General features: G+C 43.6%; 1 protein-coding gene across 3 annotated transcripts in view; it reads right to left on the bottom strand.

The window, feature by feature from the left end:
* Window positions 1–16,285, bottom strand: part of RHBDL2 (rhomboid like 2) — a 77,891-nt gene that overhangs the window by 51,821 nt on the left and 9,785 nt on the right. The gene's annotated exons all lie outside the window — the stretch shown is intronic.

The raw sequence follows: 16,285 nt of genomic DNA on the forward strand, positions 1-16,285 counted from the left end.
CTAGGCATTTTTAACCACCTCACAATATTGATTTCACTATTTTTCACCAATATAGGCCAAAGGCTGCAGCGAGCTGGCTGGCTAAAGTAAGCAACAGAGCAGAAGCACAAACGTACGGCAGTTTAAAAAATATCAGACATCTGTGAAACATTGCCACACAGCAGTGGCAGACAGGATGGCAGTTTAATAAACTATAATAATGTCAGTTGGCAATGCCCCAAATTGTGCAAAATGTAAAGGAAAGAGGCGCAAGATGGAATTGTCCCTCCCGCCCACTCTTATGTGGGATATTAAAAAGGACATGCACAGTTTAACAAGCCACTAGGACTGACACTTTTGTGGCTGAACTCCTTGGTTTGTTTGGGCCCACAAAACATTTTTTGGAAGGACTACCTTCAAGTATTAAGGAGGAGGTTGATGATGACGGTGTTGGTGTTGGAGATTGCATGTTATGGTCCAAACTGCTGGTAGCTGATACTGATACTGGACTGCTTGTTATTAAATTACAAATTATAATTTTGTTATACAAATTGCATGAACTTGCTGCACATGACGTAACAGGGAGGAGGTGCCTAGATGGTTAACGTCCCTTCCTCTGCTAACTTTGGCTTTACAAATGGAAAAGATGCCTTCACAACTGTAGTCAGAATTTAGATTAAAATAATTCCACACCCAAGACATTGCTTTTCTGGCTTTCTTTTTATCATTAGCAAGAAAGGCTGCCACTGGTGGCTGATTTATGCAAACCACATCCTTATCATCAACATCCACATTAGCGTCAGATGGGACACAAATTTCCCCCTCATCTTCCTTTTGAACTTCCTCCACACTATCATCCTCATTTTTTATTATTTCACCATCTAATACTAGCACAGCTGTCATGGCGTCAGTGATCCGCTGTGAAACTGGGTGACAGCTGTTATACTTACTTCCTCTATCAAAGGACTGTTTAATAGTCAATTGTTTTTTTAAATTACTTCCGATCACGAATGAGGATGTAGGTGGTGATGCAGGTGTTGGTGTTGGAGATCGAAGGCGCTTGGATCCCACAGAGAGGGAGCAGGTAGGTGACACTGGACTTGTTACGTTTTGAGTTTTGGAACTTGGCAACATACACTTTGATATTTGATGAATGCGCTCCAAGTGACGTAACAAGGAGGAGGTTCCTAGGTGGTTTAGGTCCCTCCCTCTACTCTCTCTAGCATGGCAATGGGCACATATGGCTTGACAACTGTTGTCCGGATCGGGATGGAAATAATTCCACACGTGAGAAGTAGATTTTTTTGTCTTTTGTCCCGGCATGACAACAATGGGCTTTGGCTTTTTCAAACCATGGGCAACAGCTGTTGCCTTACTTACACAAAGGACATCCTCGGCATCAACATCCTCATCACCAACATCTTCATCATCAACATCCTCATCGCCTTCAACTACCAAAATATCCTCCTCCTCCATGTGCAATTCCACAAAAGCATCCTCAATGACTACGTGTGCAAGATGTTGACTGCCCTTGCCCACATTTACAGAGGGCACCCAAATGTTGGAACTTGGAGGATCCTCCAGTACACTAGTATTTAGGTCGAGCTCACACATGGCAACCGCGGGCACACTTGCACTCTCCTCGGGGATTTGAGATTTAGATTTCTCAGGGCACACAGTTGGTTTTCCCGGAGCTGTCTTAACAACTTTCACATTTTTAACTGGACCACCACCACTACTACTACAAGCAGAAGGGCTATCAGCAGTCTTCATAAAGAAAGGCCAAGGCCTTAGCCTTTCCTTTCCACTTCGTGTAGTGAATGGCATATTGCCAATTTTTTGTTTATCTAAAGGCAAATATCCTTTCAATTTTTTTTTCTTAACATCAGTAAAACTTGCTTTACCATATCGATGGCGTGACTTAAGCCACAGCTACAACATGTGGTTCTTGGCCTTGCTCTCCTATCATGTGACAGCCCTCAGGCTTAACTGCAGTAGGGCACAAGAGCCAAACACCCACGAGCACACATAGAAGAAAAAAAATATAAGACACTTTTATTGTTTTTGTTTTTTTAGCACGACTGTAGTCGGACAGCACAAGGTTGCGTGCATTGCTGGCTGGCTCTTGTGAGCTACTGTGGTTAAGCTTAACACCCACGAGCGCACACAGAAAAATATAAAATGCATTTGAATTTTTTTTTTTTTTTGGAGTCCAGAACTTGGGCCCAGAGATGGACACAGCACAAGCCCAGGACACAGCAGACAGCCCAGATGGATCAGCAGACAGCACAGTGAGTGACAGTGACAGCACCGTGTCCAGAGACCAGAATGGATCAGCAGACAGCACAGTGATGGGGACAGCATCGTGACCAGAGACCTGAATGGATCAGCACCAGCCCAGGACACAGCAGATAGCACCAACACCTCTCCCAGCCCTACACTACCCACCCTCCCTGTTCAGTATCCACAGCCAAAGTGGAAATGGCGTCCGTCGCGTGGTCCCTTATATACTACATTGATCATAGAGACGAAAGCTCGCGAACCGTGAGATTTCAGACTCTATCGTTTTGCCTCGGTTTCGAGATCAGAGTAAGGCGAGAACCTCCGAGCCTGCTTGGATCCGACTCGGATATGCTAAATTCGGGTGGGTTTGGTTCTCTGGGATCCGAACCCGCTCATCTCTAGTTGTAAGGGGCATTACTTAGTGTGTCATAATGTGTAAGAGACATTTTTGTATCATGAACCACACATCTTAAACATAGTCTTTGAGTGTGTTTGTTTTATGGGCAGGGGAGAGAGGGCGCCTGAAACTTTTGTGGCAGGGGGGAGCAAAATTTATAGTTACGCCACTGTGGGGGCACTTTTATATGTGGCAACTACTACAAGGCCTGATATTTCAATAGCTATGTCTCATCTTTGTAGATGTGCGAGAAAACCTTGTTGAATAAATTAAAATGCAATTATGAGAGTGATGCAGCACCTTAAACACATACAGGACTTGACTCTGATATTGTCAGCAGAAAGTAAACTTGAATTGCAAGGATATATAGATATAGATTAGACATGTGATTACAGTGATCGCAAGTCAACAAGTGGTTACTTGTTCAATCTTAGGAACAGTCCAATGTCTGTGAAAAGCAAATGTTGGTTGCTTTATCATCAACAGTAGCCGAATACATTTCAGCGCCAGTGTCAGACTGGGGCATGAAGGGCCGACAGGGGAATGTAATGGCAGGGGCCCACTGTAGGGGTGTGACCAACCTTGAGTGGGTGTGGACACCAAGTGGAGCCCCCCTCCCTACCCCAATTTGTTCCTTTATTATAACCTTTTATTAAAATATCAATAACCTGTGTCTCAACAATAGCAAAAATAGGTGTCCCCTTTATTATAATATCAGTAATCAGTGACCCTATTTTACATATACATAACATATACGCAATATGCATACATATACAGCAAGAGTAGGCAAAGTCCGGCACTTCAAACGCTGTCCTGCCACAGTTTTAGAATGCCCTAACACAGTGGTTCCCAAACTGTGCGCTGTGGCACCCTGGCGTGCCTTGGGACACTTGCAGGGGTGCCTCAGGTTGGTGGTCCAGCACCAAATCAAATTATTTATGGTCAATGTAATGTAAATATGTGAACAGAAGCGCAAACCAGACCACCACCACATAACTGATCCTAAGGATGACAGATCAGCACAATTTACTTCACTTTACTATATTACTACATGTTTTATCTGAATTTCTCAATAATAAACTTAAACTTAGGGGTGCCAAGAAAACAATGCTGATACTATAGGGCGCCGTGATTCAAAAATGTTTGGGAACCACTGCCCTAACAGCAAAATTGTGGCAAGATATGGTGGGATGTGTATGTCCACAGCAGCTGGAGTTTCGAACGATGCATAGGCAATATACAGTGAATCTATACTAGAGATGTGCGGTTCAGTTTCTGTGGAAACCGAACACCCGAACGTAAAGGTTCAGAGTCGAACCGAGCCCAGGCTAAGGTCTTTCTGCCAAATTCAGATCCCAAAATGAGGCAAACATGTCATCCTCTTGTCATCGTATCTCACGTATTTTGGATTGCATATTAAAGTCCGTCCCTCGTGATCGGGCGCAATTTCATATAGGAGACTGGAGGAAGAGGGTGTAGGACTGGGCTGGGCTGCATCTATAAAGAAACAATTAGGTGTACTGTGTTAAAGGGGCACTGTATAGGCAGTGTGGACTGTGGGCTGCAGCACTGTAAGGCACTGTGTTGTGTGCTCAGGGCCAGGCACTAAAAAACGTAATTAGGAGCACTGTGTAAAAAGGGGCACTTTGTCATTAAAAAATAATAATTCATAGAGGCACTGTGAACTGTCAGGCACTGTGTTGTGTGCTCAGGCTAGGCGCTGTGTTAAGCACACTGTGCCTGATTCAGGGATGTATGCTAACCATCGGGTTAGTGTACATCACCAATGTTTAGGCACAGGACCTGTTCTGCACATATGCAGAATGGGTCCTGCAATCTTGTTCACAGTCCCCCCTAGCCACAGCATGACTGACATGCTGTGGTGTTTGGGTGGCGGAGCGAGTGCGTGGTTGGTCACAGTTCCCAGAAATGGGGGAAGGTCGCCTCTGTTTTCCAGGAGGGGCGAGGCCAGGGTCTGCGTCGGTGGAAGCAGATTTCCTGGCTTCACAAATGACCAGGCATGGCCAGACTGAGGTAAGCTTCAGCTTACGCAGCCTGGCCAATGGAGCAACCATCTCGACCATGATGATGGTTGCGATGTTGATCCGAGGCAGAGTCTATGGGTGCTGCACTCAGATCGCAAATGCAGAAAGGAGGTATCTACAGACACTTCCTGCTGCCCTTACATTTTGTTGGACGGTATTGCATAGCCACTTCTGCGTGGCTGTGCAATACCATCCATCTCAAGATCAGGCCCAGTGTGTTGTTTGTTCAAGCGCTATGTTAAAAAATAATGTCATTATGGTGCCATTACTAGAAGCACTGTGTTGTATGTTAAGGCACAAAGATAAAAAAAAAATCAACCTTTTGAGTGTTCAGGCACTATGTTAAAAATAATTAATGTCACTAGAGTGCCATTTTTATACTAGGAGCACTGTCAGGCACTGCTATCAAAATAATAAAATTAAAAAACGTAAAAAAACACACCTTCAGCATGCACCTGCAATGTTAAAAAAAACCATGGGCATACTTGGGGGACCCCTTGGAGTCGATTTCGCTAGTTTTTAAGTTTGTCCCCCAACTTTGTTTTTTTCGCCCCCAAAATGAAAGTACTTTTTTGTGGTGATCTAAAGTAATTGTTTTACTTTTTTTATGCAGTTTACCTTTTGGGGGACTGTCCCAAGGCTGCAGGAGTGTTGCCGCAACTTTGCACCCCAAACCCCAAATTCTGCACTTTATTCCGCCTCCTTTCAGAGGCGAATCTTTCCCGCTGGTTAGAAGGCGCAGACTTTTCGTACCGGCAGAAAGTCGATGGAATTGAATACAGGGAAAAGTTCTTGCCTGGCAAAATGATGTCACCGGCGAGAACTTTTCGCCGATCTCCGCTTTTCACCGGCAACTGAATACGACCCTTAGTCTACATGTGTCACCTTTAAAACAGGCAAATCAGCTCACCAAAACTAAGGCTCATGAACAAACTGCATTTTCACAAACTTTACAAATCCCTGTGGACAGTCCAAGTGTGTCCACGAGTACTATGTGCGAGTCTGACATTTCTGACACTGAACTCCTAGAGAAGTCTCCTTCCAACATTTCCATACTCCTTGCAAATGTGGGGATTAGCAGCAGTAAAATAAAGATGGTGACTTATGGCCAGTATACACTAGACGATGTTGCCAACATGTTGTCTGATCTGCGCATAGTCAGCAACATCACCCGTCAGACCTGCAATGCAGGTCCAATGGGCGACATAGTCAGCATGGCCCCCGCTGTCGCAATGTCTCTTCCAACACTAGCAAGTGTGTATGCACAACAGGTCAGCTGGGTACACATCGTTAAATATGTACCCAGCGTTATAAATTGAGGATGCTACTGTGGAAGTGCAACAGGATGAGAGGGATATTTGTGCATCTGACACAAGAAAGTTGATTATGAGGATGTTTTTTGTGTCAAAGTAAGTCAGCCACAAGTGGCATCAATTCTTGCCCGTGATTGTCATGCCTGGGCATAAAATCAAAAAAGTCACCTCTATTATGTCGAATTATTTTTACCCAAATCCTGACAACATTTGTCAAGGCATCTGTAACATTTGTGAAGCTAAAGTAAGAGGTAATGGTTTTAACCATCTAGGAACCTTCTCCCTGTTATGTAATTTGCAGCAAGTTAATGCAAATGACAGTATTTGGGAAATTCTTAAAAATTATGTAAAAAAATAATAAGCAGTCCAGCAGCAGCTGCCAGAAGCTTGGTGAGAACGCAGCACATACAATCTCCACTGACAACAACTTTATCGTCAATATCCTTATTAATGATTAAAGGTAGTTCTCCTGCATCCATTTTGTGATCGCTAACAGACTCCTGCCCTATCCGGGATCCCCCAAAAGAATACTTGTGTGCTAGGGCTGCTGCTGCTGGGGGTGAATCTTCATCCCAGAAGGGGACCAAGAAGACTATTTTCAATCAACAACTGACTGTGAAACAATTCTTTGCAAGAGAAAGCAAGTATGAAAGCTGTCATCCAGTTGCATAACAGATCACTGAAACCATAACGGCTATGCTAGCATTCGATCTGTGTCCAATATCAACCATAAATGCATGGGGTTTTAGACCGTTAATTGAGGTCATGCGTCCCTGCTACCAAATTCCATCTTGATTCCATTATACCAGTACAGCAATTCCTTGTCTGTACCGGGACGTTAAAAGAAAAAAAAATATGTCTTGGACAAGAAAATGCCATTGTACCCACTATCCAGAGATATGTGGACAAGCAGTAGTGGTCAAATGAAACACATAGCTGTGACAGCCCACTGGGTGGATGTATCGCCTTGAACAGAAGCCAGCTCATTTACTACAGCTACTATCTGTATCACCAGCTTCACTAAGAAGCATACCAGTGTCAACCTGTTTGAAAAACCCAGAACAAACTGGCTTACCCCATTAGGACTCTCCTTAAGATTTTACATTTCTGTTAACACAAGTAACAGTATGAAAGCATTATAACTGGGTGAATTTGAACATGTCCCATGTTTTGCCCAGTCAATAAACTTAGTGGCTCAGAATTTTTGTAAAAAAATGAAAGGGGCATCAGGAGATGCTGTGGCCTGGAAAATGTCTGGACATTTTTGGTATACAGCAACCACATCTAGAAAATTTGCTGCGGCTGCAAGAACATTTCAATTTGACATGCCACCAACTGAAGAAAGAGGTAGTGACCGGGTGGAATTCCATCTTTTATATGCTTCAGCAAAAGGAGGAACAGCAACAAGCGATCCAAACCTACACAACAAACCATGACATAAGGAGAGGAGGGAGACTGTACCTTAGTCCAGCACACTGGAGAATACTCTGTTTTATGCAAGCTACTGAACCCATTTGAAGCAGTAACTAATGAAGTGAGTTTAGACACTGCCATCTTGAGCCAGGTGATTCCCTTAATAAAACTACTGGAAAAGCAGTAGAGAAACTGAAGGAGGAGATGAAACTAAGGACCTGATTCAGACAGGCTCGTTAGGAAGCGTTCACTTGTAGCTGCAGATGGTTCACATTGTGTGCATGTGTATGCATCACAATGCACATGTGCAAATTTGTCTGAGCGATTGGGAAGCATACGCTCGCCGAGCATAGACAGCCCAGCTGAATGAGTGACAGGACAAGCCATTTGTGAGTGGTAACAGGTGCAGGCCACTAGAAATGGGGGAGTGGAAGTGCGAACGCAGGCGTGCCTGATCGTCTTAATGCCGTTTCAGAGGCATGCATAATTAGTAAACGTCACCTGGTTGAATTTTACACTGAAGTGCTTGCGGTAGGGCATAGTCAACCTCAAGTGCTGCAAATGTATCCAATGGTACTGGATGTACCGATGGTTGCATACATTTCCTGGAGATGATGTGTGCAAGTGGGCATCTTAAGACAGGCTTGTGGGCATCTGCATACACAAAGTGATTGCACACCAAGACATAGTGGGCATGCTTATGTCTTGCCATGCAATCGCCTGCCGTGTCGTCACTTAGCCGGCGGGTCTGAATCGAGCCCTAAGTGATTTTGCTAAGTATTTCTTAATTCGCTTTACCAGGACCAAAGGGTTGTCAAGATCTTGCAATTGGATCATTGCATTTCGCAACCATGCTTGATTCTTGGTTTAAGTTGTTCGTAGTGGCTGATAGATGCAAAAAGCTCCTTGTCAACTCAAATGGCACATGACATAACAAGGTCTCCTGCTTCAGTTTGTCCTGCAAATGCTACTGCCAGGAAAAAAAACTGACCTTTTCCAAGATACCCACATTGCATGAAGAGTCAACTCAGTGCACCACAGTGAACCACCATTTTGACACTTGGATAGGCTTAAAAGAATTGCGCATGATTATTGACACCACTACTGTGATTAAATCTGATACACTAAGCATCAATAGAATGGTGGATGATAAATTAGCATGTCACACAGTCCTTTTGATCACTGGGAGGAAAGAAAGGCAATTTTGAGCCCCTTGTACAAACTAGGTTTGGTGTACTTAAGATGCCCACCTTCCAGTTTGTACTTGTCAAGAGTGTTTAGCACAGCCGGGAACCTTGTGAGTGATCGGTGTAGGAGGCTACTTCCTCAAAATGTGGAAAAACTCATGTTCATAAAAATGAACTGCAAATTCTATAAAGGAAGACCTTTACCGAAAAATGCAACAAAGTACAGAGACTTCTGTAACGTTGGATTCCAGTGGGGATGAGCCTATATTGTGTGATGATATTTACTGTACACTGAAGATGGTGAAGATAAGGACATCTTCTCTGTGTAGAGAGAGCTTGTTTTGCGGGGCTCAAACAAACCAAGTACTTCAGCCACAAAGCTGGCAGTCCCTGTCGATGAACTTCTCAGTTTGTTAAACCGTGCATGTCCTTTTTAACTTACAACATAAGGGTTGGTGTGAGGCCCAAAGGACAATTCCATCTTGCACCATTTTCTTTTCATTATGGACTATATTTTTGGGGGGCAATGGTGACTGTCTTTTTTGCATAGAGAAACATTTTTATTGGTTATTGCTCTAATAAATTACTAACTTCCAACACATTTCTAACCAGAAATAATGTGGTGTCTCACAATAAAAATAAAATTACTAATTATTTAGTAATATGAATGGAGTGAACATGATAAATTGTATTATTCTATGGACATTTCTCAGTGCCTGCAAAATAAGACCACATCTCAAATTATATTTTCTTATTAAATTGATCAATCGTTTACCTCCCTTCCACTATATACATACTCCACCTCCATTTCCCTGTACTGCCATTGGGTCTCTGATCTAGCTCTTGATTAATGAAAACATTCTTTTTATGGGGTCATATAGTTTATTAAACTGCCATCCTGTCTGCCACTGCTGTGCGGAAATGTTTCATAAATGTGCTATATTCTTTTAAATTGCTGTGTGCTTGTGCCGCTGCTCTGTTGCTTAGTTTAATCAGCTAGACTTTGGCCAATATGAGCGAAAACAGTATTGTGGGCTGTGAGTTGGTCAAAATTGACTGGAAATGACTGAAAATGAATGCTATTGAGGTTAATAATACTGTAGGAGCAAAAACAGACCCAAATTACATGATTTCAGCGGTTTTGATCTATTATTTTTTTTTAAAGCAGATCCAAAACAAAAACACGTGAGGGTGGTTTTGGCAAAACCAAAACACGATGATGAATTAGAACCAAAACACGGGTGTCAACGCACATCTCTAACATATACATACCTAGGCATTTAATACATATGCACATTCAGGTGAATATATGCACCGTAGAGGTTTTCATGACTTTTTGTGCATGATCAGTAGCAAATAATCGCTCAACTGCGCAAACATCGGCATTGTGTCCACCTATGAATCAGGCCCAGAATGTTTTAAATCATCCAATCAGTACAAAGTTACTAATGAAAAAGTAAAAAACTATACCAAACAATCATTAACCTCTCTGTGTGCTTTTAAACTTAAACTTTGCCCATGCAAACACAATAGGAAATCCATGTAAACACTGCGAACACATAAACTTCATGCAGATAGTGCTTTGGTTAATGTAAAACCTATGGCTTCAGTGCTGTGAATATGCACAACATTCCTATATACACACTCTTTAGTAGCTACTTTCATTTAGTACAGGTCCTCCTGCTTGATAACTTCTCCACCAAAGTGTATACATATGATATGTGCATACCTCAGCAGATTACTATAGATCTTTAAGGTTAACAGTAACTAATAGCTGCATCATGCAATTGTGCTTAAATATAACATGCTACGCAGTTTTCCCATTTTATTAAATATACATTGTTTCTCCTTGGGTCAGTATTTTTATTTTTTCTGCCATATCATTTAATCAGCTCATCTAGTTCACTTTGCTTAGGTATCTATTTCCCTAGCTCAGTCTTGACACTAACGACCACTTTTAAGAACGTACTTAAATACCAGCGGCATATTTAGTTTAGTATTGCAGTGATACTAACGCATACGACACTGGCATTCAGCATTACTCACCTCTCCAGTGAGGTCTAGTGAAGATCTCCCTCCTCAGCGGTGTCCTCTGTTCTGTTGCTGGCAGCCAATGTATGTGCATGACACTTTCACCCAGTGGGGACCGGGCAGGGCCTGGAAGGCTTTGCTGGAGCCTAAAAGTCTGCTGTCGGGGCCCCATTGCTAGCAATAATCACCATATCACTCTCGTCATCAAGATGGCGTAAGTGATACAGTGACATAATCTTAGATTACCGCTGTTTGTTAAATATTGAAAGTAGCACATAACCCCTTTAGCGAGTCTAAAAGTGTTATGTCTCGTTGATAAATGGTGCCCTGGGCTGGGCCTGATGCAGATATGTACAGATATGCACCGCCATAGGGAAGCAGTTGGTCAATACCATAGAACTAAAATGCTAATACTTGCAGGAGGTGCTTGCGCATGTGTAGACCCCAAAAAATTGGATATGTACGATATGCGAACGTATGATCTATTATTCTGTCGCAAATCTGAATGATATATTGCACAGATCATGCAGTGTGTATGCCGGTATGCAATCAGGAAGCCGGCGGACGTAAGCCCGACAGCCGGCTTCCCGACTGCTTTATCCTGGCGAGGGTTAAATGACAGGCGTCTAGTTGTAGACGCCTGTCATTTTACCGACGCCGGGAGACCGGCGCCCGGCATCCCGATCGAAGTGATGCTGGGCGCCGTTGCGGACAGCCGCGCGGGGGGGAGGGTTAGGTTTAGGGCTCCCGGGGGGGGGACTTAGGTTTAGGCGGCGGGGAAGGGGGGGTTAGGTTTAGGCACTGGGGGGAAGGTTAGGGGGGTTAGGTTAGTTGATACTTACCTGAGGACGATCTGGATTTTCAGCCGTGTTGGTCTGCCGCTGTCGTGATTTGAACCGCCGGACTTGTGTCCGGCAGTAATTCGTATGTATTTTGTGTATGTCTGATCAGTCATTCGTGATGGACGTTCAATGTATCATCCAATCTGCTGTTCTGCACAACAGATGGGATGATACAATGAATGACGCCTTGCTGCTATATGCAACATGGAATGATACATAGTGCCATTGAAAATCTGATTGTGTAGTGTGTATGGTGTGTGCGATGTATAGTTAAGAGTCATTCCGTTGCTGGGTACACACTATACTTAACACACCCCATTCTCATAATATGTTGTTTAATATCCGCTGTGACCTAATTTGTGCTTCAATTTGAATAGATATTGCCGTATATATCCAGTCTATCATTACTTTCTACCATTAATTAACACCTCCAGTCCCATTGTCACCACTACCCCAAAGCCTAGCCCTCCAATTTAATATTTCACTTATTTAACCAACTTGTCTGAACGACTATTTTAGGTATTTAGGTGATACCATAAAGTATTATTAGAGTGGAATTAAAGAGGGTGGGGGGCATGTGCCCTAGGTCTCCCTCTTAGGGAGCCCCTCATACCATGAGGCGGATCAAGGCATTTGGGGGCTACAATGTGTAGACACCAGCAGGGGGTGCAATGGACTCTTGATTGATTCAATTACATCATACTGGCTGGTCCTTTCCCCGGGACCAGCCATCATTGTTCTGAGCCGTAGACCAAAGGCTTGACCCTCTTTCCCCTTTATTTCTAGTCTACACACCTCCAATCTGCATGGTGCCTGTCCTGTACTCATTTTGTCAAGTGATGTTGATGCTCCTCCTTGACAGCCTGGGGAGCACTGTAGGGCCAACTGAAGAAAACTACTGGACCTGTCCACAGTGTGCTCAGATGGAGGACAACTGGGGATAAATTAATTTTATAGCATGGAAGTTAGTGCCTTCCTGCTCTCAATGTGTAATGCATGTCTGAATTTCAGTGAGCTGTGTAAGAACACACGCTACTGCCCATGTTGCTGAACAGGGGAGATATTGAGTGGACTGAAATTTTAACCACCAAAATGTTTCTGATTATACCTTGTAAACCAGATAAAGTAGGTACCTCCCCTCGCCCCCCCAGTGTGTCGTCAGTATCCATTATAATGATAACACCACTTCTCCCCGCACTAAAATTTTACTGATATCCATTATCTGTGTCCTAAATCGTGGACACTGGGATGCACACTGTCATGGATGGTGGTTACTGGGATGCAGTGCCCTGTATGTGTCATGACCCTGGCTACTTTTTTACCTTTTTGACTTGAGACTAATGGTGCGTACACGCGGTACGACTTTTATGAGCGATTTGAACAATATCATTCATATAGTTATCGTTCATAACGTTCACTTTTTGCAGTCACCAACCTGACAACGACCATCGATGCGCTTTCCCGCATGAACGATAACGATATCTATGGTTTTTTATGCATGCAGGCCAACTTGGACGATTATGTAAAGATTTGCCTGTAAAAAGATAGATATCTATGATAGATATTTCAGTGAAGCTATCAGTGTGTACAACCAAAATCGTTTGACCTGCACTACAGAAAGTTGGAGGGAAATCTATCAACGATATTTATGGTTGTTCAAGTTGTTCCGTGTGTATGCAGCATTACCCTTGCTAACTGTCCTGTGGATCTGTATGTGCAATTCGCCTGGGAGATCTGCTCTAATCATGCTGGCTGCAACACTTCTGTGTATACATTTGGACTATGCTCTCCTTTCCATAGTGATTATTCACCTGGGCCCTTTTCTGTCTGTGAACACTGCTAGCCTAGATTGAAATCGCAGGTGTAGTTCTGACTCTCAGTACTGCTGATATGACTGCTTCCTCTGCATGTTGTGCCCTCCACCACTCAGAGGACCTCATTCAGAGTCGGTCGTTGCGGCCGCACGGTCGTATACCACTGATGTTCGCTAAACTGCGCATACGTAAAATTCGCAATGCGTGTGCGCAAACTAGCTATTACGATCAGAAATTGCTCTCTCCTTCAACTTGGCCAGGTCGTTAGTTTGAGTGACAGGATGAGGCGTTTGTGGGTGGTAACAGGGGAAGGTGCTTGTGAACGGGGGAGTGGAGATCCGAACGCAGGCGTGCCTGACTATGCAAACGGTGTTTTATGGGAGTGCATAATTAACTAAATAGTGTCATGGCACATGTGACATGGGAGGTTTTTACACTGACTTGATCGTAGTGCTTAAGAGAGGGTATGGTCAACCTTAAAGGTCTACGACCAGCTCCGATGGTTCCAGATGGTCTCGATTAATCCTTATATGCCCGGAGATGACGTGTAATGGGAACGAGAAGGGGGCATTTTTTTAGTCTTACGGCCGCATCCTCCCCTCGCTCGTCCAGCTAACGATCCCATCTTAACGACGCAACTTGCGAGTGCTTCATTTGCATATCCGGCCTCTTTTACCTTACGACCGTGCGGCCGCAACGACCGACTCTGAATGAGGTCCAGAGTGCTTCTGCCAGACCACCTGACCGAATCCACCAATTCCTGCCAGACTCAGGGTATAACAATCCTCCTCTGATAGCATTCGGGGCCTGAGCATCTCGTTACTTCTTGTGGTGTACAGATTGTGCTACTTCTCTCTCCCTGTGTACAAGTGTATCCCAGGCTCCTGCTGGTTCCCAGACCATTCATTCAGTAATCCTGCTGGCAGCTCTACCTGGCACATCCGGAAATCCTGTGGTTCCCAGACCAGTTCATCCAGTAATCCTGCTGGCAACTATACCTGGCACATCCAGAAATCCTGCTGGTTCCCAGACCAGTGCATTAAGTAATCCAGCTGATAGCTATACCTGGCGCATCCAGAAATCCTGCTGATTCTCAGTCCAATTCTGCAAGCCCATCTACTGGTACCCCATCCAGCTCAGCAAGCCTTCCTGCCAGTCCCAGTTCGGTTCCTCCAAGTTTTCTACTGGTCCCACTCCAACGTTACAAGTTTCCTGTTCCTGTCATTTATCATCAAAGGCAGTTCTCACTGCCATACAATTCATATGCAAATAGAGCTATTTACGTCATCCATGGTTCCAGCCAAGCCGGTCTCCGCTGAATCCAGTTCAACACCTGAGTCAGGTAACTCTCAAACACCAACCGTGACAGTATGGAGGTCACTAGGATGAACAGTGTTTTGTATGGAAGTCACTGGGATGTAGTGTCCTGTATGGCAGTCACTAGGATGCAGTGTCTTTTATGGTGGTCACTAAGATGCACAGGCTTTTGTATGGCAGTCATTGGGATTTACAGTGTACACTCTTCTCAATGATTAATATTAATTTTTGATCATATGGGTGTCTTAATTGCGCAGAGCACCCCAAAGTCTTAATCTGGCTCTGAGTAAAAGTAGTATATGGTTTGTAACCTTATTCAGACACCAAACTACTGATATTGTGCAGAATATGTGAAGTTTGGTAGTGTCAGTACAAAACTTATCACTAATTTCTTACTTTAAGATCTGACTTTGATTGACTGGCAGAAAATATACTGACTGTAAATAGTACCTGGTTGTCAGTTCCCTTTACACAGTGTTTATTGCAACTGCATTAAATAGGGTGTAGAAATGTTTCCACATGCTGGAAATACACCCTGTGACCCAACCCAGTATGTTTGGTGATGGAAGGCCCCTATGCTAGGAACCAGCCACCTTTTAAGACTTCTAGACTGCATGATCCTTTTCTCCTTTTCTCTCTGTGGGCGGGATGTACTAAATGGAAAATGCAGCCAAAACCCCTAGGGGCTTCTTACCACATTGTGCACAGAGAGGGATCCAATCAGATCCCTCCCAGCTGTCCTTTGCAATTTTAATTGAAATTCTAGGTACATACAGGTGTTAATGCCAATATGTACCTGATAAGTTGCGGGATGTACCATATTTAAAATGCAATGTGTAGTAAATCCCTCCCAGTGTGTTCCCACCACGTTCTCTTCCCTATCGAGAGCATGTCACCAGCATGCCAAGGCTGTCAGCTGGGTTGTGTTCCTTCCTGAACTAGCAGCATGGTGATGCTTATAGTATTGTGAACACCTTTATTAGAGTTGCGGCATCATAGATTATCGTGAAGTAATATATACATATATTGACACACATATCCGGTAGCATGCAAAAGTTTTAGGCAGGTGTGGAAAAAATTCTGCAAAGTAAGAATGCTTTAAAAAATAGCATTTAATAGTGTATTTTTATCAATTAACAAAATCTGAAGTGAATGAACAGAAGAGAAATCTAAATCAAATCCATATTTGGTGTGACTACCCTTTGCAGTCAGTCACTCACACAGCACAACAGTTTTTTTCTGCGACTTGCTGTATTCCAAGCCTCAGTTTCAGATGCTCTCTTCCTGTTTCAGCACCCAGGCCAGCTTCCATACAGCAGCTTGGTGCTGAATTTTTTTCGGTGGCTTGCTTCACTAAAATAGTCACTGGTCTGCTCCCTTTTGATACAGATTAATGGTTCATACATCTAAGCCTTCTTCAACCAATGCTGTATAGAATAGTGAAAACCCCATCAAACTCCGTCCAGTGGTTCAAGAGATTAGCCCAAATGACCACAGACCCCTAAACTTAGGACTTGTATAAAATGTTAGCAACACCCCTTGCATGCTGGTCATGCTCCCTCTGGTGGCTTTGTGTGGAACTCTCCCTTTAGGCATCTGAATTACAGAAGAGGACATAACCTTGAGGTATCAAAGACTTTGAAAGGCTTTGTCAGTAATTAAAG

The sequence above is a fragment of the Taudactylus pleione genome, unplaced genomic scaffold, assembly GCF_031769625.1.
Source record: "Taudactylus pleione unplaced genomic scaffold, aTauple2 ptg000007l, whole genome shotgun sequence".
In the NCBI taxonomy this organism is placed as follows: Eukaryota; Metazoa; Chordata; class Amphibia; order Anura; family Myobatrachidae; genus Taudactylus; species Taudactylus pleione.